The sequence below is a fragment of the Bubalus kerabau genome, chromosome X (assembly GCF_029407905.1).
Source record: "Bubalus kerabau isolate K-KA32 ecotype Philippines breed swamp buffalo chromosome X, PCC_UOA_SB_1v2, whole genome shotgun sequence".
NCBI lineage: Eukaryota > Metazoa > Chordata > Mammalia > Artiodactyla > Bovidae > Bubalus > Bubalus kerabau.
In genome coordinates this window covers 157,771,623-157,794,646 of record NC_073647.1, presented here as the reverse complement: position 1 = coordinate 157,794,646, position 23,024 = coordinate 157,771,623, and the positions used below count along the sequence as shown (strand labels likewise).

Sequence of the window (23,024 nt, the reverse complement as noted above, 5' to 3'; positions counted from 1 at the left end):
CTGCAGAGAGGGGACTATTACAACAGAAAGTGAAGTATGACAATAGAGACAGGACTATTAGTGTATGGGGTGGAGGACTATGACAGTAAAGGAGAACTATGACTCTATTACTCTTGCCTTCCCTGGTGGCTCAGGCACTAAAAGCATCTGCCTACAATGTGGGAGACCCGGGTTTGATCCCTGGGTCAGGAAGATCCCCTGGAGAAGGAAATGGCAACCCACTCCAGTACTCTTGCCTGGAGAATCCCGTGGATGGAAGAGCCTGCTGCTACTGCTAAGTCGCTTCAGTCATGTCCGACTCTGTGCGACCCCATAGACGGCAGCCCACCAGGCTCCCCCGTCCCTGGGATTCTCCAGGCAAGAACACTGGAGTGGGTTGCCATAGAGCCTGGTAGGTTACAATCCACGGGGTCGCAAAGAGTCAGACATGACTGAGCAATTTCTCTTTCACTTTCATTACTCTATTAGATCTCGAATAGAGAACTGTTACCCTATAGGGAGAACTGTGACTATGACAATAGAGAGGAGCTAACACTGTAGAAGAGGAACCATTACTGTAGGGGGGCTATGACAATAGAAGAGGAGTAATACAATGAAGGGGGACTATTATTACAGAGGGGCGACTACGACAGTAGCGGAGCACAGTTACTGTAGAAGTGAAGTTTTGAGAATAGAGGGCTATTACTCTAAACCCTATGACATTAGTGTTGGTCGTTCAGTCGTGTCCGACTCTTTGTGACTCCATGGACTGACCGCACGGAGCCCACCAAGCTCCTCTGTCCATGGGATTCTCCAGCTAAGAATACTGGAGTGGGTTGCCATGCCTTTCTCCAACTATGATATTAGAGGGGGCTGTTACTATAGAAGGGGAACTATCACTGTACAGGGGAGAGTATGACAATAGAAGGGGAGTATTAATGTAGAGGGGGGACTATGACAACAGAAGGGGCTATTACTAGAGAGGGGACCCGAAGAATAGAGACAACCCCTGTCCATGGAGAGCACTAAACACAAATACAAAGGTCCAGGCATGTGTTTGCCATGAAAGGAGTCCTGATGGCATGCAGACCAACAGAACACCCACTCATAACAGGAGAGAGGGGACACTCAGACCCTAACTGGAGGCATTCCCAGCTTCTTAGCTGCTCAGGTGGGTGCTTCATCCTGGGAGCCTGTGCAGTCACTTTTACTGCAGCAACAGCCACCAGATGGAGAGACCGCCTCTGGGGAGTGAAGGGCGTGTGACCTTGTGCCTGGGCTCCACTGCACCTAGGATGGAAGCCCCCATACCTGGAGCCCACAGGCTCGACTGGGCCCCTCTCAGCCCCAAGAGGAGGGGGCTGGTGCACAGTGACAGAAAGGGGGACCCTCTGGATGGGGTCGCCAGCTCTAGCCTCAGGGAGAGCAGACTTGAGCTGCTGGGGTCTGTCTGTTGGTCCCTGTCTCCCCGCTCCCTTGCTCCTCCTCAAACCCCCACTTAACCTCCTGTGTCTCTCTGCCCCCTCGCCCTACTGTCTGTCTCTCTTCATGTCTCTGTCCATTTCTCTCTGTGTCTGTTTCTCTGTCTCTAGAGCACTTCTCCCCTCTCCACCACCCCATCCTCCTTTCTCTTGGAGAGAAGTCCACAGGTACCAGTTTCTCAGAGCCACGCCTCCACGCCGCCAGCACCGGGTCTTCTGTATGTCCTGTTTTAATTATGCAACACCCCATTTCCTCCCCCAGATTGCCCAGGCTGGGCCTCCGATGGGCTGGCAGGTGAGCTTGCCCGGATCCTTCTTGTGCCACCAAGGTGAACGCAGACTGGATGTCGGCACTGAGTTCTTGGCTCTGGGACATGCCCCCGCACCACCTCTCCATCCCAGGTGAGGCCCCGCATGCTCGGCTCAGAGGGGATGCAGCTGCGAGACGGGTCCAAGTGTGGGAAGCCTCAGAGCCAAACATGCACACATGCAGGCACACACAGGAACACTGAACACACACAAGCATGCACACACACACACCAAACACACATGCACACACACACCAAACACACATGCACACATACTGCACACACACACATACACACACCTGCACCTTCCCTTGTCTGTCCACTTGATCCCATTCAACCCGGAAGGTACGAGAACCCCCGAGAGCCTGCCTTCAGGACACATGCCGGCCTCCCTGGGGGGCGGGATTGTGTTTTCTCAGCCACTCTGTCCTACTCCTGGGGACCCCTCACCTTTCCACCCACGTTTTCCATCAGAGCTTGTGCAGCACCTTCTGCACTTGAGCCTGGAGGACCCAAAATTTAAGGGGGCCACCCGCCCCCAAAACAACTCGATAAGTGATACCAGAACTACCTAATTAAAATGAGGAACCTCTGACTCCAGCCAATTTGGTTGCAAAAAGTGCTGCAAAGCTCAGCTATAGGCGGGCATCTGGATTTGGGGATGGCCAGTGGTGACCAGGGTGGCGGGCACTTCCAGGGTGACACTGCTGTGCTCAGGCCATCTGAGGGGTGGCCACCAGACACCGTGGCCTGGGAGGGGAGGGTCCCTGCCAGACAGCACCCTGCTCACCTCCTCAAGGTGCAAACGTGCCCCATTCTCCACCGGCACTCCTCTGGCCGTGCAGACACTGGGTCCTGCCCTGGCTCTGTGACACTGCACACTGCCCACTGGGAGCGCACATGGACAGTTGGACAAACAGGAAGTGCTGTTTTCTATGGAAGGCAGCTTTAGACTCTTTCTCACCCTCTCGACAGCTGTGGGGTTCTATGCCGGCCACCCCACCCTGCCTGGGAGGAGGGGCCCCACACGGCTCTTCCCTTGAGAGTGTGGAGCAGACAGGGAACTGTGGACCCAGTCTCTCGGCCCTTCCGGGTGCTTCCCCGTGGGGAAAGCTGTGGGGGCCCCACAAGGAGGAGGCTTCCGAGTCTTCAGGACCACAGAGGGGCCCTTGGCCGCTCTCCTTCCCGTACCCCTTACAAAATAACTCATGATGCCTCTCCCCCAAGCCCAGGCACCACTCATCTGCTTCTGTCTTTGAAAATTTGCCTGTTCTGGACATCTCTTATAAATGGACAGGTAAAATGTGTCCTTCTGTGTCTGCTTCTCTCACTGACCATCGTGTGTTCAAAGTCCATCCACGATGTAGCCTGTGTCAGAACTTCACTCCTTTTCATGGTGACTCATACACCACTGTGTGCATGGACCACATGCTGCTGACCCACCCATCCATCCATCCACCCATCCATCCACTCATCTATCTGTCCATCCACCCACTCACCTATCCATCCACTCATCCATCCAACCACCCACTCATCCATCCATAAATCCACCCATCCAGCATCCATCCATCCGTCCATCCACAAACCAATCCATCATCCACCCATCCACTGATTGATCCATCCACCCACTCACCATCCATCCATCCATCCATCCATCCACTTATCTATCCACCCATCCATCCACTCTTCCATAACATCATCAAATCAAATTATATTATGAACTTGTAAATCCTCCTTCCCATCCCTTGACCCTGAGAATAAATAAGAAAAGAAAAAAAGAGAAAGAAATAAAGCTAGTCCAAACCTATGTTCAGAGACAGAAGGGAAGATTTCTGGATTGTCCCCAGGTGACTGCTAAAGTATGAACCTCTCCACACTGTCTCTGAAACAGATCACACAGATTTAAAAGGGAAAAGAATAAGTAAAACCCCACATAAATGACCACAACATTGGCGTCATAAAGAGCCTGAAAATACTATGAATAATTTCAAAGCACTTGTAACTAGAGAGGGTCTCTCTGTGCTCAGTTGTGTCTGACTCTTTGCAGCCCCATGGACTGTACCCGCCAGGCTCCTCTGTCCATGGGATTCTCCAGGCAAGAATAATGGAGTAGGTTGTCATTCCCTTCCCAGGGGATCTTCCCAACCCAGGGATCTCCCCTGCATCTTTTATGCCTCCTGCTTTGGCAAGTAGGCTCTTTGCCACGAGCACCACCTGGGAAACAACAAACCATAAAATCAAAAGCCATCTTAAGGCTTTCCTGTCCCAAAACGGGATTCCTTAAATAAATTGACTTTCACTTTCACACTTCTGCAGAGACCCCCATTTCGAGACAAGATTCGGTTCCCAGGACTCAGTGGATATGACTTTCAAACTCTGCCATACCCCGCGGTGCTATAGCTGTGCATCCTTAGGGCAGCTTGGGGGCACAGAGGACAGGCTCAGGGGGTGATGTGTCCCCCACCTGGTTTGCCTGCAGGGAGCCACAGCATAATGACCTACTGCCTGAACAAGAAGTCACCCATCTCTCACAAGGAGTCGAGGCTGCTGCAGCTTCTGGGCAAAGTGCTGCCATGTGTCACCTTGCCCGTGGTGTTCAAGAGGTCCACCACCCAGGTGAGGGTCTGCGGGCACTCCCGGGCCCTGGACCCAGCTCCAGCCGCTAGTGTCACCCACAGGGGGCGGTTTCCTTATCCCTCTTGGGGAAATGGGATTGAGAACAAACCTGCTGTAAAGCAGAATTGCTGTTTAGTCACTCAGTCATGTCTGACTCATTGCGACCCCATGGACTGTGGTCTGCCAGGCTCCTCTGTTCATGGGATTCTGCAGGCAAGAATACTGGAGTGTGTTTCCATGCCCTCCTGCAGGAGATCTTCCAACCCAGAGAGCCTCCCAGAAAGGTAGGAAAGGACACAGCTTTACTGTAGAACCAGCCTGAAGCCAGAACAGGGACCCATGGACTAACAGCATCACCCTCTGAAGTCACAGAGGCCGGGGGAGCTGGGAGGGGAAGGGGGAGGCTGGGTCCCACCCTTTGTGCAGCTGAGCTGACACTAGAGCTCCTTCCTGGTCCCAGATAAGCAATAGCTGAGTTTCCATGTCCTCTGAGGTGGGTTTACGTTTGCACCCCAGCACCCCCTCCAGGGAGACTTTCTTTCTGGTGCAGATGGTAAAGAATCAGCCTGCAATGCGTGGGACCTGGGCTAGATCCCTGGATCAGGAAGATCCCATGGAGGAGAAAATGGCACCCCACTGTAGTATTCTCACATGGGAAGTCCCATGGACAGAGGAGCCTGGAAGGCTAGAGTCCATGGGGTCACAGAGAGTCGAGACGACTGAAGTGACTGAGAACACATGCATGCATTCACACCCCTCCCCTGTAGTGCTTCTCCTGGGTGGATCGGGGGTTTTATGGGGCACAGAGAAGCCAGGGTGGGAGGCAGTCATTGTGGAGGATGGAGAGGAGTCAATGGCGGGGGCCCTGTCTGTGGGGAGGGGGCACCCAATTGACAGTGGTCCTGTCACTGGCACACACATTGCCCAGGGGGTGGATGCAGGATGGGGTAGAAAACCCATCTGGGCTCAGGTGCCCTCAGGAGCAGGGGCCCACCTGGGCAGGACAGATGGCCCCTGCCTTCCTGTACCCGCACTTGAGGGGCACTCATATTCCTGGTTTTTCTGCTCCTGGGCTGGTCCTCCCAAGAGGACAAGAGGCTGTCAAGCACAGCTCTTACCTGTGTGATTGCTTCCTCCTGGGAGGTCCCCGGTTGCTGGAATCCTCCTCAGGGGATCTGATTGGCAGAGAGCCAGGGCTGGAATGGGAACAACTACATTCTTGCTTGCATCAGGTGCCTAAGCCTGGCCTTAAGAGCTCACGCCCAGAGAAGGGAGCAAGCAGCAGGGGGTCCACCAGAGCCCAGGAGTCCTGCAGGACTGGGGTCCCTCTGCTCGGAGGGCCCCTTGGTGCTGGGTCCCTCTCTTCTGCATCCCTCCAGGGCAGGGTCCCCTCCATACTGGGGGACCTCGGTGCCATGGTCTCAAGTGGTATGGCTCCCAAAGAGACCTGGGTGTGTATGGGGTGGGGGGCACATGTGGTGGTCTTTCAGGGGGTGTTTAAGATCAGCGGCTGCAGCAGCACTGCATTTAATCCTTGTAGTGGATGGCAAGTGCCTGACAATAGCTGACAATATTCATATGAGTCTTTGTTTTTTCTTTTAATTTGGATTGGGGGGTGGGGCTGTGACATCCTTTCCCATTTTTTATTCTTATATCTTTTTCTTTTTCTATTATGACTCTGTGTAGAGAATACAGTACCATTTTCTGCTACTAGTTTATGTTAATATTAGTTTTTGCTTTTTCTTTTATTTTGGATAGAGAGAATCTATTATTTTCTTCCCCACTTTTTTATCCTTATGTTTTTTTTTTCTTTTTCCATTATGACTCCTCGTAGAGGACACAGTACATTTTCTGTTACAAATTTATATTAGGGCTTCCCTGGTGGCTAGTTGGTAAAGAATCTGCTTGCAATGAGGGTGATGTGGGTTCGATCCTGGGTTGGGAAGATCTGGAGAAGGGAAAGGCAACCCACTCCAGTAATCTTGCCTGGATAATTCGATGGACAGAGGGGTCTGGTGGGCTACAGTCCACCGGATCAAAATGACTTGGAAACAACTGAGCAACTTTCAATTTTCAATGTATGTTAAAGTTATTTTTTGCTTTTTCCTGTCTTATTTGTGTCGTGGACAGATGTTTTGCCCTTTTGTTCTCTTCCCTTGATTCCTTTTTGCCTTTCCTAGTGCTGTTTGTGGGGGTGGGCACAGATCTCTGTGGGTCTAGTGTGTCCTCATGTCCAAGGGTCCAGCTTGAGTGTCATGGAGCCTTGGCATTGAGCCCACAGGGAGCTTCCACCCAGGGACTGCCTGAAGGAGTGTGAGGCTGGACTCTGCAGGAACACCCCCCCAAGACCACAATCTCGACCCGGGCTCTGTGCTCCACATGACCATTGACCCTGGGGACCCCGTTCCCAGAAGCAGTGCCTCAACCCCAGCAGCACCAACATGGTTGATTTCACAGTGGCCGATGTGGCCCTCAGTTGGGCATCCTCAGTGCATGCCCAGCCCCTGAGGTGGGGGCTGCCCTCTGTGCCCAGCACAGATGACCAACCTCTGTGTGCAGGTGCTGAGCATCATGAAGCACCTGGATGCTGGCGTGAGGACCTGCAGATGCAGCACATGGAGGAGGCTACCGAGAGGAACCTGCACTCTGGCCACATGGTGTACATGACGGCCCTCATGGAGGTGGGGGTGGGGGCAGGGGTACGGACGGGGGGGGCGTCCGCCAGCCAGGGACACCCACGTCTGGTCCAGGCAGGAGGGGGAGGGCCTCTGAGGGGATGGGCACACGTCCACTCAGGTGGACATGTGGTCACTCCAGGCAGGAGAGGCTGACCTCTAAGGGGACAACACAGGTCTACTCCAGTAAGAAGACACTGACCTCTAAGGGGACAACACAGGTCCACTCCAGTTAGAAGATGCTGACCTCTAAGGGGACGGACACACATCCACTCAGACGGACACACGTCCACTCAGATGGACATACAGTCACTCCAGACAGGAGAGGCTGACCTCTAAGGGGAGAACCTCTAATGGGACAGACACACGTCCACTCCAGGCATGAAAGGGCTGACCTCTGGCATCAGTCACTCAGAATTCCCGACCAACGTGCGTTTCTGAACTCACAACTGCACCCCTGGCCTCTGGGGTGTTTCCCAGAATTTGGCTATACCAGGTCCCTGACACATCTTTTCCTGTGTCCAGTTTTGGAGTGTCCAGTCCATTCTCTTGGCTGCTGGCCAAATCACTCAATGTCTCACTCTGGCCTCAGACCCCAGTGCCCCCACCACAGAACCTAAAGACCCTTGGGGTCTGGAGGTTCTGTCCTGGGCCTCAGTGTACATGTACCCTCCTGGCCTCATCCGCTCGCTGGAGTACAGACTTCACACAGTATGATAAGCAATGCTCTCTGCTGCTGTGCATGCACACACACATGCATATCCGTGCACACACAGACCCTGAACACATGCACACCTGTGTGTGCACCTGTACCTACTGGAGTGTGTACATACACACACACACACACACACACACACACCAGCACACCAGAGCAATGCCACGGCTCCCCACTGCCACTCAGGAGAGGCTGGGTCCCTTGGGAGCATGACATAAAGACATGCTTTATGTCTTTGTGTGTCAGGACACCCCAACCTGACTGTAGAGTGGCTGTGCTGGGGGAATTCCCCACCCATGACCCTCTGTTTCTCACTACAAGGACCTTCACCCCACCCCACCCAGGACATGATCATGGAGATCTGAGTGGCTGGAGAAGCACCCCCAGGAAGTGGTTATCCTGGCATGCAGGAACTTCGAGGGCATGATACAGGACCTGCACGAGTACCTAATGGGCTGCATCAAGAACATCTTTGGGGACATGCTGTGTCCCCGTGGGGTGTGAGCAGGGGCCACAGGCTCCCCATGCTCTTGGAAGCGGGGGTGGTGGGAGCACTAGGCCTCACTGTAATCAGACTATCTGCTCGCTGTGTGAGGCTGATTCAGGCACCAGGTGATGCTGCTCATGGAACCCCAGTAATCCACCCACCACTGTCTCCACTCAAACACCCCAATGACCAGCCCATCACTGGTCACAGGCACCCCCAATAATCCACCCTGCCTGGTCTCTATTCAGACACCCCCAAAATCCATCAATCATGCCTCACGATGCCCCAGTAATCCACCTGCTGTTTTCTATCAAAAACCCCAATAATCCATCCACCTCTGTTTCCACTCAGGCACCCCAATAATCAACCCATCACTGCTCAAGACACCCAAGTAATCTACCCACCACTGTCTCCACTCAAACACCCCCAAAATCTACCAATCACTGCTCAAGACACCCCAATAACCCACCCATCACCGTCTCCACTCAGACACCCTAGTAATCGACCCACTAGTGTCTCTACTCAGACATGCCAATAACCCACCCATGACTGTCTCTTCTCACAGAGAACCCAATAACCAGCCCATCACTGCTCATAGACACCCTAATAATCCACACATCACTGTAGCTTCTCGGACACCCCCAATAACTGACACATTGTGTCACAGGGCACCCAATAACCCCTGTGCACATGTCTCATGGGCACCCGGATGATTCTCCCCCTAGGAGGTGCTGACTCTGCACCAGCTGTGGTCCCAGGGCCAGCAGGTCATCCTGTCGTACAAGGACAAGGCATCCATGAGTCAGCATGCAGAACTGTGGCCCGGTATCCCCTACTGGTGGGGGAACCAGGTGAAGCCCTGAGACCTTGTCCAGTACCTGGAGCTCATGAAGAGCTGCAGCCACCCAGGGGAGTGCTGCTTTCAAACCGGGACACCTGGCCACATGCATGTCCTAGCGCATGGGGCTGGCTTTGGGTTCACGTGGAGAAATGGAACAGGATGTATTAGGGGACGTTATTCTGTTCAGCACATGGGGACCAGGGCATGGACATCCTTGGGGACGTTACTGTGTCCACCACAGGGGGTCAGGATGTAGGCAGGATGTGGACATCCATGTGGACATTATTGTGTCCACCACACGGGGCCAGGACATGGACATCTTTGGGGTCACTGTCCAGCCCACCTGCCCTTTGTAACAGGAGAAATTCATGAATCAACACCCCTGTGAGCCCCTGCTGTCTGAACTTTGGTCTCTGTCGGACATCTGAATCTCTGACCTCTGCGGAGGCCAGAATCTGGGTGAGTGATGGCACAGCTTGGTGACTGCGTGGGCAGGTGACCCCATGGGTTAGGGGTCACATGGGTGGGTGACTGTGTGGGTGGGTGACCCCATGGGTTACTGGTCACATGGGCGGGAGACCATGTTGGTTGGAGACTGTGTGGGTGGGTGACTGTGTGGGTGGGTGACCGGTTTGAGTTGCTGAGTGCAGGGTGGGTTACCATGTGAGTTGCTGACCCGGAGAGTGGGTGACCCCATGGGCGGGTGACGGTGTGAGTGGGTCATCATGTGGGCAGGTGAGCGCATGTCCTCACAGGTTAGTGACCACATGGGTGGGTGCCCACAGGGCTTGGTGGCCAGTGGAGGGATCACTGCATGGGGTAGTGACCCCATGGGTGGGTGACCACGTGAGTCGGTGCCCACACGGTTTGGTTGGCCACATGACTCCATGGGTTAGTGGCTGCACACGTGGGCGGCTGACCCCACAGCTGGCACCATGAACAGCAGCCCCTCTCTTGTCCCAGGCAGGCTGATGGTGGCCGGCATCAACCTCTCAGAGAACCTGGAGTTTGTCTGCATCCACCCGGCCTGGTCCCTGGAGAAGCTGACCCAGTGGGGGCTCCCCTACCTTTGTGCATGGGTGCAGGGCCAGTGCCGGGGGTCAGCCACCGGCTGTACCAACACCGTCGCAGGCGAATTCATCTGGGCCGACGGGTTGGCGACATCATCGGGTTGAACTGGAAGCTGCTTCGGGCTGACGTACTGTGCATGTGTGGAGCTGGACATCACAGAGGCTGCGTCTCAGTCATGTCCTGCGACGTTACAGTCCTTAACCGGAAGCCGCCTCAGGGCTGAGGGATGGCGCACCGAGGAGCTGGGCCTTGCGGAGGCAGCTCCTTGTTCACATCCTGTGATGTCACTGGGCTGAACCGAAAGCTGCTTCGGGGCTGAGGGAGGCACATGGGTAGAGCTGGGTATCATGGAGGCTGCGTCTCAGTCACGTCCTGTGACGTCACCGGCCTGAACCGGAAGTGCCTCGGGGCTGTCCGTTGGCACGTTGAGGAGCTGGGCATTGTGGAGGCCATTCTCAGCCCTGTCCTTTGGGGCTTGTCATCCGTCCGCGCATCCACTGAATGTGGGTGACTGCCGAGGTGGGCCAGGTGGCAGGGTCCATGGTCTCCTCGGTCCTCCGTGTGTCTCTCGGTGACTGCAGGGTGTGAGGTGATGATTAAAGGTGAGTGTACTCAGAGAACCTGGAGTTTGTCCGCGTCCACCCGGCCTAGTCCCTGGAGAAGCTGACCCAGTGGGGGCTCCCCTACTTTTGCGCATGGGTGCGGGGCCAGTGCCCAGGGTCAGCCACCGGCCATACCAACACCGTTGCAGGCAAATTCATCTGGGCCAACGGGTTTGTTGGTTCTCGGGTCTGTGGCTTCCCCATGGGAGAGGCTGGGGTGGCCGCCTCCCCCTGGGCACTGAGACTAGCAGACGGTGACCCCCCAGCTGGGGAGGGGAGGAGGCACTATGACATAGTGTCCATAGGAGGGGACTGAGCGCATAGCAATCCCACTGAGAAATCCCTTTTATTAGATAAGGGGCTTCCCTGGTGGCTCACTTAAGAAGGCCTTCTTATCTCTCCTTGCTAGTCTTTGGGACTCTGCCTTCAGGTCACTATATCTTTCTGTGTCTCCTTTGCCTTTCTCTTCTCTTCTCATCTATTTGTAAGGCCTCCTCAGACACCCACTTTGCCTTTTTGATTTCTTTTTCTCGTGGATGGTTTTGATCACCACCTCCTGTACAATGTTAGGAACCTCCATCCATAGGTCTTCTGGTACTCTGTGTGCCAGATCTAACCCTTGAATCTACTTGTCACTTCCAAAGTATACTCACAAGGGATTTGAATAAAGCAAAGAAACAGAGGAAAACAATACAGTGGAAAATGAGAAATGCCAAGGGAACATTCCATGCAAAGTCAGGCACAATAAAGGACAGAAACGTTATGGGCATAACTAAAGCAGAAGAGATTAAGAAGAGGTAGCAAGAATACACAGAAGAACTGTTAAAAAAAAAACCTTAATAACCTGGATAACCACGATGGTGTGATCACTCACCTAGAGCCAGACATCCTGTAGTGCAGACACGTGGGCCTTAGGAAGCAGCAGTACCAGCAAAGCTAGTGGAGGTGATTAAATTGTAGCTGAACGCTTTCAAATCCTAAACGGTGGTACTGTTAAAGTGCTGCACTCAATATGCCAGCCAGTTTGGAAAACTTGGCAGTGGCCACAGGACTGGAAAAGGTCAGTTTTCATTTCAATCCCAAAGAAGGGCAATGCCAGGCAATTTTCAAACTATTGCACAACTGCACTCATTTCACATGCTAGGAAGGTAATGCTCAAAATCCTTCAAGCTAGGCTTCAAGAGTATATGACCTGAGAACTTCACAGTCCACACATTCATTTTTTTTTTAATTTAATTTAAGTTTTTAACTTTACAATATTGTATTGGTTTTGCCATATATCGAAATAAGCAACCTAGATGTCCATCAGCAGATGAATGGATAAGAAAGCTGTGGTACATATACACAATGGAGTATTACTCAGCCATTAAAAAGAATACATTTGAATCAGTTCTAATGAGGTGGATGAAACTGGAGCCTATTATACAGAGTGAAGTAAGCCAGAAAGAAAAACACCAATACAGTATACTCATTCATACATATGGAATTTAGAAAGATGGTAACAATAAACCCTGTATACAAGACACACATTCAAACAGTTGATTCTAAATGCACAGTGATGCCATAAAGATGGTCAAGGCAAAGACACAAAATGTGATTTTATTTATGTCTAAATCAGTGAAACAAAATATTCACTGCAAAGTACAAACTTTTTTATCATGAAAAATCTTATGTTTGAATATGAAATATTCTGCTGAAATTGAAAAATGTTTTAAAGTGAAATTCGTTAATTGTCAATTATTTTGAGACTATGGGAAAAAAGAAAATAAAATTACGTTCATTGGGGCTGCTTCAGTTCAGTTCAGTCGCTCAGTCATGTCCAACTCTTTTCATTGGGGGCTGCTTGAACTTTCACAGATTTTTTTTTCTTAAAAATTCCCTTACAGTTTTACAGTCTTAATTAGACATAAAATCATCAGTAGATTTTATACTATGTTTGTTTTCTGAACATTTTCATTTCCTTTAATTTATGAATGTAACTGGAATATTTTTCTATTAAGTGAGTATTAAAAATTACTCCTCTCTCCTGTGTGGAACACACTGCTTACCCTACTGTTGGGAGACATTTTAGTGCCTAAAACCTTTCATAATTCAGCTCTACAATCTAGGTTTTTTTGTTTGTTTGTCTTGCTTTGTTTAGGCTGAGAATTTTCTCATCTATTTTTAGTATCTTCAGAGTCTCTGTTAGGCATACGTCTGCTGTTGTTTCCTTGCACAGTCATGTCCCAACTCTTTGCCACCCCATGGACTGTAAGCCCACCAGTCTCTTCTGTTCACGGGGATTCTCCAGGCAAGAATACTGGAGTGGGTTGCCATGCTCTCCTTCAGGGGATCTTCCTGACCCAGAGATGGAATTCGCACCTGCTACGGCTCCTGCATTGCAGGCGGATTCTTTACCACTGAGTGAAAAGAGATCATGTATACATGAAACCCACTTTAATTATGAAGACTCATAATTGGTGAAAAGCAAAGATGGAGAAGCCCAAACAAGCATTCATCTTTTATCAATTAATAACAAGAAAAAAACCCTTCATTTCAATTTGTCTTCCTTTACTTTTTCAATTAACTTTTCATTGAAGGATGATTGCTTTCCAGAATATTGGTGTTTTCTGTCAAACTTCAACATAACAGTCTTTCTTAACTCATAGTTTCTCTTCAATATCATCTTATCCTGTGTAAATAACTTCTTTTAACATTTCTTACAGACAAGGTATCTGCTGAGAATGAATTCCCCAATTTTTGTTGATATGAGAATATCTCCTTCTCCTTTGTTTTTGAAGGATAATATTCCTGGACGTAGAAGTTAATTTCAGTAGTTTTTTTTTTTTTTAAAGCATTTTATTTATTGACATGTTGTACCTGTACCATGGATTTACTAGTTAAGCTGTTTAATTCATTGATTTTTAACTTATTCATAGGTTAAATAACCATTACCACAGCCTCATTCTAGAATATTTTCATCCCTCCAATGGGAAACACTCTCCGGTTGGCAGACATTTTCCATTTGCCCCTTCATCTGGGCGCTTTCATTCACTCCTTTGTTTTCGGTCTTTAGAGCATTACCTAATCTGGAACATATGCATTCACATGAACAGTATAATGCAATACACAGCCTTTTGTTCCTGGCTTCTTTTAATTAACATAATCATTTCAGAGCGCTAACATGTAATAGCTTGTATAAGAACTCCATTCATTTGATGGCCAAATAATTTTGCATTGCATGTTTTATTTATTCGATCACCAGTTGATGGACATTTGAGTTATTTACACTTTTTAAACTTTTTTTAGTTTATTTCTTTTTAAACTTTATTTTTAATTTAATAATTTACATTTTTTAAATTTAATGGCTTTTTCTGCATCCATTTAGGTTATCATATGATTTTTAGCTTTCCTTTGGTTAATATGGTCTGTCACATTGATTGATTTGCAAATATTGAAGAATCCTTGCATCCCTGGAATAAACCCAACTTGATCGTGGTTTTTGATGTGTTGTTGAATTCTGTTTGCTAAAATTTTGCTGAGGATGTTTTTGCCTCCATGTTCATCAGTGATATTGGTCTGTAGTTTTCTTATTTAGTCTTGTCTTTGTCTGGTTTTCATATCAGGGTGATGGTAGCCTTGCAGAATGAGTTTGGAAGTGTTCCTTCCTCTGCAGTTTTTTGAAAGAGTTTTAGAAGGATAGGCATTTGCTCATCTCTGAATGCTTGATAGAATTCACCTGTGAAGCCACCTGGTCCTAGGCTTTTGGCTTTGGGGAATTTTTCGATCACAGCTTCGATTTGGAGCTTGTAATTGGGTGGTTCATAATTTCTATTTCTTCCTGGTTCAGTCTTGGAAGATTGAGTTTTTCTAAACATCTGTCCATTTCTTCCAGGTTATCCATTTTATTGCCATAGAGTTGTTCATAATAGTCTCTTATAATCCTTTGTATTTTTGCATTTTCTGTTGTAACCTCTCCTTTTTCATTCCTAAGTTTGTTGATTTGGTTCATCTCTCTATTGTTCTTGATGAGTCTGGCTAAAGGTTTATCAATTTTGTTTATCTTCTCAAAGAACCAGCTTTTAGTTTATTAATCTTTGCTATTGTTTCTTTCATATATTTTTCATTTATTTCTGTTCATATCTTTATGATTTCTTTCCATGTACTAATTTTGGCTATTTTTTTGTTGTTGTTCTTCTTTATCAGTTGTTTTAGAAGTCAATTGAGGTTGTCTATTCGATGCTTTTCTTGTTTCTTGAGTTAGGGTCGTATTGCTACAAACTTCCCTCTTAGAACTGCTTTTACTGCATCCCATAGGTTTTCAGTTGTAGTGTTTTCATTGTCATTTTTTCCTAGAAAGTTTTCCATTTCCATTTTTATTTCTTCAGTAACCTGTTGGTTATTTAGAAACAAGTTGTTTAATCTCCACGTGTTTGTGTGTCTTACAGTTTTTTTTTTTTCTTCTACTTGATATCTAGTCTCATAGTGTTGTAGTCAGAGAAGATGCTTGATACAAGTTCAATTTTGTTAATTTTACTGAGATTTGATTTGGGACCCAAGATGTGGTCTATCCTGGAGAATGTTCCATGTGCACTTGAGAAGAAGGTGTATTCTTCTCCATTTGGATGGCATGTCCTCAAGATATCAATGAGATTCATCTCATCTCATGTGTCATTTAAGAGATGTGTTTCTGTATTAATTTTCTCTTTCGATGACCTGTCCATTGGTATGAATGGGGTGTTAAAGTCGACTATGATTGTTTTACTGTCAGTTTCTCTTTTAATGTCTGTTAGTTTTTGTCTTATGTATTGAGGTGCTCCTGTGTTGGGGGCATAGATGTTTACAATTGCTATGTCTTCATCTTGTATTGATCCCTTCATCACGATGTAGTGTCCTTTAACTATTGTAATCTTCTTTAGTTTAAGGTATGATATGAGGATTGCTATTCCATCTTTCTTTTGATTCCCATTTGCATGGCATATATTTTTCCATCCTGTCACTTTCAGTCTATATGTGTCTTTAGGCCTGAAGTGGGTTTCTTGTAGACAGCATGTACATGGGTCTTTTTCTTTTAAATTAATATATTTATTTTAATTGGAGGCTACTTACTTTGCAGCATTGTGGTGGGTTTTGCCATATATTGAGTTGAATCAGCCATGGGTGTTCATATCTTCGCCATCCTGAAACCCCGACCACTTCTCTCCCCATCCGATCCCTCAGGGTTTTCCCAGTGCACCAGCTTTGTGTGCCCTATGTCATGTATCAAAGTTGGATGAGTGATCTATTTCACATATCGTAATATGCATGTTTCAGTGCTAGTCTCTCAAGTCATCTCACCCTGGCTTTCTCCCACAGAGTCCAAAAGTCTGTTTCTATGTGTCTGTTTTGCTGTCTCGCATATATGGTCATCGTTGCCATTTTTCCCATATATATGCGTTAATATACTCTATTGGTGTTTTTCTTTCTGACTTACTTCACTCTGTAAAATAGGCTCCAGTTTCATCCACCTCATTAGAACTAATTCAAATGCATTCTTTTTATTTGCTGAGTAATATTTTATTGTGTATATTTACCTCAGCTTTCTTATCCATTTGTCTGCCAAAGGACATCTAGGTTGCTTCCATGTCCTGACTATTGTAAACAGTGCTTCGATTAACAATGAGGTGCACATGTCTGTTTCAATTCTAGTTTCCTCGGTGTTTATGTCATATGGCAATTCTATTTCCAGTTTTTTTTAGGACTCTCCACACTGTTCTCTGGAGTGGCTGCACTAGTTTGCATTCAGTCAAAGAACTAGTCAGTTCTTTGCATCAGGTGGCCAAAGCATTGGATTTTCAGCTTCAGCATCAATCTTTCCAATGTATATTCAGGACTGATTTCCCTTAGGATTGATTGGTTTGATTTCCTTGCAGATCAAGGGACTCTGCAGAGTATATATGTGTATGAATCAATATTTGTTGTGCTTATGCTGCCCTCTCATGGAGAAATAAAAGAATGCTAATGAATGTAACTTATAAAATCCAGATGTATTATCTCATATGTACATGTGTGTATGAATAAATAATTACGGTGTTTATGCTGCCCTTTCGTGAAGAATGCTTATGAATGTAATTTATAAAATCCAGATGTGTTCTCTCATATGTATATGTCAGTTCATATGTATATGTTAGTTGCTCAGTCTTGTCTGTCTCTTTGTGACCCCATGGACTGCAGCACAGCAGGCTTCCCTGTCCATCACCAACTCCCGGAGCTTACTCAAACTCATGTCCATCGAGTCCATGATGGCATCCAACCACCTCATCATCTGTCATCCCCTTCTCCTCCGGTGTTCAATCTTTCCCAGCATCAGGGACTTTTCCAATGAGTCAGTTCTTCACATCAGGTGGCGAAAGTGTGTGGGTATGAATAAATATTTACTGTACTTTAGCTGCCCTCTCATTGAGAAATAGAAGGATGCTTATGAATTTACTTCATAAAATCTGAATGTATTCTCCCATATGTATCAGTTCAGCTCAGTCCCTTAGTCATGTTTGACTCTGCAACCCCATGAATTGCAGCACGCCAGGCCTCCCTGTCCATCACCAACTCCCAGAGTTCACTCAGACTCATGTCCATCGAGTCAGTGATGCCATCCAGCCATCTCATCCTCTGTCGTCCCCTTCTCCTCCTGCCCCCAATCCCTCCCAGCATCAGAGTCTTTTCCAATGAGTCAACTCTTCGCATGAGGAGGCCAAAGTACTGGAGTTTCAGCTTTAGCATCATTCCTTCCAAAGAAATCCCAGGGCTGATCTCCTTCAGAATGGCCTGGTTGGATGCCCTTGCAGACCAAGGGACTCTCAAGAGTCTTCTCCAACACCACAGTTCAAAAGCATCAATTCTTTGGCGCTTAGCCTTCTTCACAGTCCAACTCTCACATCCATACATGACCACTGGAAAAACCATAGCCTTGACAAGACGGACCTTTGTTGGCAACGTAATGTCTCTGCTTTTGAATGTACTTTCTAGGTTGGTCACAACTATCCTTCCAAGGAGGAAGTGTCTTTTAAATTCATGGCTGCAGTCACCATCTGTAGTGATTTTGGAGCCCAAAAAAATGTCTGACACTGTTTCCAATGTTTCCCCATCTATTTCCCATGAAGTGATGGGCCTGGATGGCATGATGTTTGTTTTCTGAATGTTTAGCTTTAAGCCAATTTTCTCACTCTCCACTTTCACATTTATCAAGAGGCTTTCTAGTTCCTCTTCACTTTCTGCCATAAGCGTTGTTTCATCTGTGTTTCTGAGGTTATTGATATTTCTCCCGGCAATCTTGATTCCAGCTTGTGCTTCTTCCAGTCCAGCGTTTCTCATGATGTACTCTGAATAGAAGTTAAATAAGCAGGGTGAGGGTATACAGCCTTGACGAACTCCTTTTCCTATTTAGAACCAGTCTGTTGTTCCATGTCCAGTTCGAACTGTTGCTTCCTGACCCGCATACAGATTTCTCAAGAGGCAGGTCAGGTGGTCTGCTATTCCCATCTCTCAGAATTTTCCACAGTTTATTGTGATCCACACAGTCAAAGGCTTTGGCATAGTCAATAAAGCAGAAATAGATGTTTTTCTGGAACTCTATTGTTTTTTCCATGATCCAGCAGATATTAGCAATTTGATCTCTTGTTCCTCTGCCTTTTCTAAAACCAGCTTGAACATCAGGAAATTCATGGTTCATGTATTGCTGAAATCTGGCTTGGAGAATTTTGAGCAAAGCTTTACTACCATGTGAGATGACTGCAATTGTGCAGTAGTTTGAGCATTCTTTGGCATTGCCTTTCTTTGGGATTGGAGTGAAAACTGACCTTTTCCAGTCCTGCGGCCACTGTTGAGTTTTCCAAATTTGCTGGCATATTGAGTGCAGCACTTTCACGGCATCATCTTTCAGGATTTGAAGTAGCTCATATGTATGCTGCTGCTAAGTCACTTCAGTCATGTCTGACTCTGTGGGACCCCATAGACAGCAGCCCACCAGGCTCCCCTGTCCCTGGGATTCTCCAGGCAAGAACACTGGAGTGGGTTGCCATTTCCTTCTCCAATGCATGAAAGTGAAGTCACTCAGTCATGTCCGACTCTTCGCGACCCCATGGACTGCAGCCTACCCGGCTCCTCCGTCCATGGGATTTTTCCAGGCAAGAGTACTGGAATGAGTTGCCATTGCCCTCTCTGTGTATGAATAAATATTTATTGTGCTTATGCTACCATCTCGTGGAGAAATAGAAGAATGATTGTGAATGTATAAAATCCAGATGTATTCTTTACATGTTGAAAATGATACTGTATAACTGTTAAAAATTAATATATGCTCATAACAGAAAATATAAAGTTGGTAGAAAAGTACAAAGAAAGAACAAAATCACCCATGATCTCATTTAACATTGGCTCAGAATTCTGAGTTCCTGGGACAAGGAGATAAAAAGATGAGGGTGTGCTAGTTCCTTTATTATAAAATCATCTTTTCTGCTATTAGAATGTTAACATAGAACTTGGTTTTGATACGTGATTCTTGCTTTGTTTATTATCTTTAAGTCTCTGCTTTTACAAAGACCTAGTAATTTCACTCCCTGTTTAGAGACTGTTTGCTTCAAGGTTGTTTTGTTTTTCCCATTTTGGCTATAATTAAAAAAATGTTGCATGTCATGGCTATGGTAAATAGTGATGCAGTGAACATTGGGGTGCATGCATCTTTTTGAATTAAGGTTTTCTCCAGGAAAATGCCCCAGAGTAGGCCATATGGTCATCGTATTTTTTGTTTTCTAAGGAGCTGCCATAGAGTTCACCATATCGGTGGTACCAATTTAGATGCCCTCTGACAATGCAAGAGGGTTCCCTGTTCTCAACACCCTCTCCAAATTATTGTTTGTAGAGTTTTTGATGAGGGCTATTTGGACTGGTGTGAAGTAATACCTCATTGCAGATTTGATTTGCATTTCTCTGATAACTAGTGATGTTGAGCATCTTTTCAAGTGTTTGTTGGCCATCTGTATGTCTTCTTTGGAAAAATGTCTATTTAGATCTGCCCATTTATTCAGTGTTTGTTTTTTTTTCTAATCCTGGGCTACATGTGCTGTTTGTATATTTTGGAGAGTAATGCCATGATAACTAATGAGAACTCTCTGTATAGCACAGGTAACTGTCCTCAGTGCTATGTGGTGACCTAAATGGGAAGGAAACTGAAAAGGGATGATGCATACATATATATACAAATACACGCATACATGCAACTGATTTACTTTGCTGTACAGCACTAAGTAACACAACACTGTAAAGCAACTACATGTGTACATACTGTAGGCTCCATTTACAGGAAGTTCTAGACGAGGCAAAGCTCATGTTTACTGATAGAACTGAGAACAGGGGTTGCATCGGGGAAGGGGAGTGTGGGGAAGGGGCCCAAGAGTTTTTCTAGGATGGTGGGAAAAAATATTCCAGTGAACATCATATATATAATCTTCTTGAAATTGCATAAATACTTCTGCAATGTAAATTCCAAACAAGGTCTTGCTAATTGGCTCCATGCGTTGATAAATGTACTGCTGCTGCTGCTGCTTAGTCGCTTCGGTCGTGTCCGACTGTGCGACCCCATAGACGGCAGCCCACCAGGCTTCCCCGTCCCTGGGATTCTCCAGGCAAGAACACTGGAGTGGGTTGCCATTTCCTTCTCCAATGCATGCAAGTGAAAAGTGAAAGTGAAGTCGCTCAGTCGTGTCTGACTCTAGCGACCCCATGAACTGCAGCCTACCAGGCTCCTCCGTCCATGGGATTTTCTAGGCAAAAGTACTGGAGTGGAGTGCCATTGCCTTCTCCAGATAAATTTACTAGATACTGTCAAATTGTCCTTCAGAAAGTTCCATCACTTTATGCTTTCACAACAACACATGAGCACTCATTTTCCAACCTCTCATCCTCAATTTAGAGGAAACATTTGGTATTACTCAATGCTTTCATTGAACTTTTGTCAGTTTTCATGGTGAGAAGTCGTATTCCATTATAGTTTTGGTTTGCATTTCTTTTATTACAAGTTAGGTTCAACATTTTCTCCTGTTTTCTGGTAATCTTTATTTTTCTTCTGAGTAATTTGCATTTCTTTCTTCCCTTTGTTTACTTCGTGTTTGTCTTCTATTGGGTTTTTCATCTTCTTTTCTTATTTTAACTTTTGAACTCTGCATAAATTAGGTAAATGTGCCCTTTGTCAGCTCTCTTCCAAATATTTCTCAATTGCCATTTTATAATTCCTTGTTTATTAATTATTTACACATGCAGGAATTTTTCTGCAAAGTGTTAATTTTCCCTTTTTAGCTATTGGACAAAGATCAGTTGAATTAAGAAATTTAAATAACTGAGAAAAACTCCAGGGAACTAGAGGGTGTATGTTGAAAGATTGCAGGGAGGTGGGGCAACTCTCTCTGGGTTTATCTGTATGCCTTTCCATATGTACTTTTCAATGAACTATTTGCTTTACCCTGAAACACACACACACACACACACACATATATAAAGAGAAAAAATGAAGTGGAGGTGGGTAGCGCCATGATGGGCCAAGATGAAGCCAGGACGGAAGGGGCCACACCTTGGTGTCCCAAACATAGGAGTCAGCCATAGGTTTGGTCAGACCTGTGAAGCCAGTGGGGACACGTCTCTAGAGCTGTGATTGGAGGACCCTGTGATCCCCAACAGGTGCTCAAAGCCAAGATCACCAGGAGGGGAGCACAAGCAGAGCGATGATGCTGCCCAGGAGGCCTGTCACCATTGGGCCAGAGGCAAAGTGATGCTACTTTTATTATTGAAAATGTAGTCTGTGGATATTGGGAAAAGAACTTGGTCAGGGCATGGAGTGAGAAAAAGTAAATAAAAACCATGTTTAATCTCACTACTGTTCATATTTTGGGGCTTCCTTGGTGGCTCACTGGTAAAGAACCCGCCTGCCAATGCAGGAGTCAGGAATTAGAAACCTGGGTCAGAAAGATCCCCTGGAGAAGGGATTGGTAACCCACTCCAGTATTCTTGCCTGGAGTATCCCATGGACATAGGAACCTGGTGGACTACAGTCTATGGGGTTGCAAAATTATCAGACATGACTGAGTGACTGAGCACACAATATTTTACCCTATCTCCTCGGCATCTTTTTTCAGCTCATATTTTTAAATATGAAATTATGCTTCATGTGCATTTTGGTTTTCATTGTTCTCTGCTCTGTACATTCCGCAACACTTTATTATAAAATTTTCCAAACATACAACGAGGTTGAACATGTTTTCTACCTAATACACAAAGACTTCCCACCTAGATTCTACTGTAACTATTTTACAATACTTCCATCCCATCCATCAGGGTCTTCTACCCATAAGTTTCTTGCCAGGTTGGATGTCCACTTCACCTTTGTGTGGGTGCTCGCTGCTGTGGCTTTTTGTATCCCACCTCTTGATTGCATCCCATGATATTTCTTGAGTTGACCCTCCTTCACTCAGTATGATGACCAGTACATTTATCTCTATCTCTGAAGACTGCCACTTTCATATTTCAACCCTTGATTCATAATTCATTCTAGACCTGTATCACATTTCTATATCCATTCCTCTGTCTAGGTACGCTGTCTTTACTTTCATCTCTTCGATGTTCTGAACATTGCTGTGGGACCCGGTTTGGGGTGTGTGGTGTTTGAAATCCGTTCATTTCTGAAATATTCCAGGAGAAGACCTGATTTATCATACTGTCTCTACCTCTTCAATTATTTATTTATCTCTCATGGGAGTGCACTTTTCTAGTCATGCTCATAGTGGCTCTTACCAGGTCCATCCCATCAGTACCCTAATGCGTCCACTGTACTAATGTTACTCTACCATTGATGCCAGGTCCAGCTTTCAACAGTGGCCTTTTTCATGCTCAGGCAGAGGTGATAATGTCCTTGCAGCTTACATGTTTGTATCTTCGAATTCACCCTATGTGTAAATTGTCATGTGTTTTTTTTAAAGAAACACGTAATTGTGTGTACCTGTGCATATCCTCTTCCTGTTAGCTTCCCCTGTGTTTACTTGAGTTTTTTCCCCCATATGAGCCCTGGCAATTCGTTAAGGGTTCACACTATTCACAGCACCTCTGTGAATAGTGTGTCCATCAGCAGGCATTTTAAGGTTGCTGTTAGAGAAAATGTCACAGGGCGGCAGCATTTCTTCATTCCCTCCTCTTGTGGCTATGGTAAAAGCAACCTGGGTGGTTATCCAGGGCCTGGTTGTAAATGAG

General features: G+C 46.6%; 1 pseudogene; it reads left to right on the top strand.

Moving 5' to 3' along the window:
• Nucleotides 1-1,743: 1,743 nt before the first annotated feature.
• On the top strand, nt 1,744-10,492 carry LOC129638473 (PI-PLC X domain-containing protein 1-like; annotated as a pseudogene).
• The last annotated feature ends 12,532 nt before the right edge of the window (nt 10,493-23,024 follow it).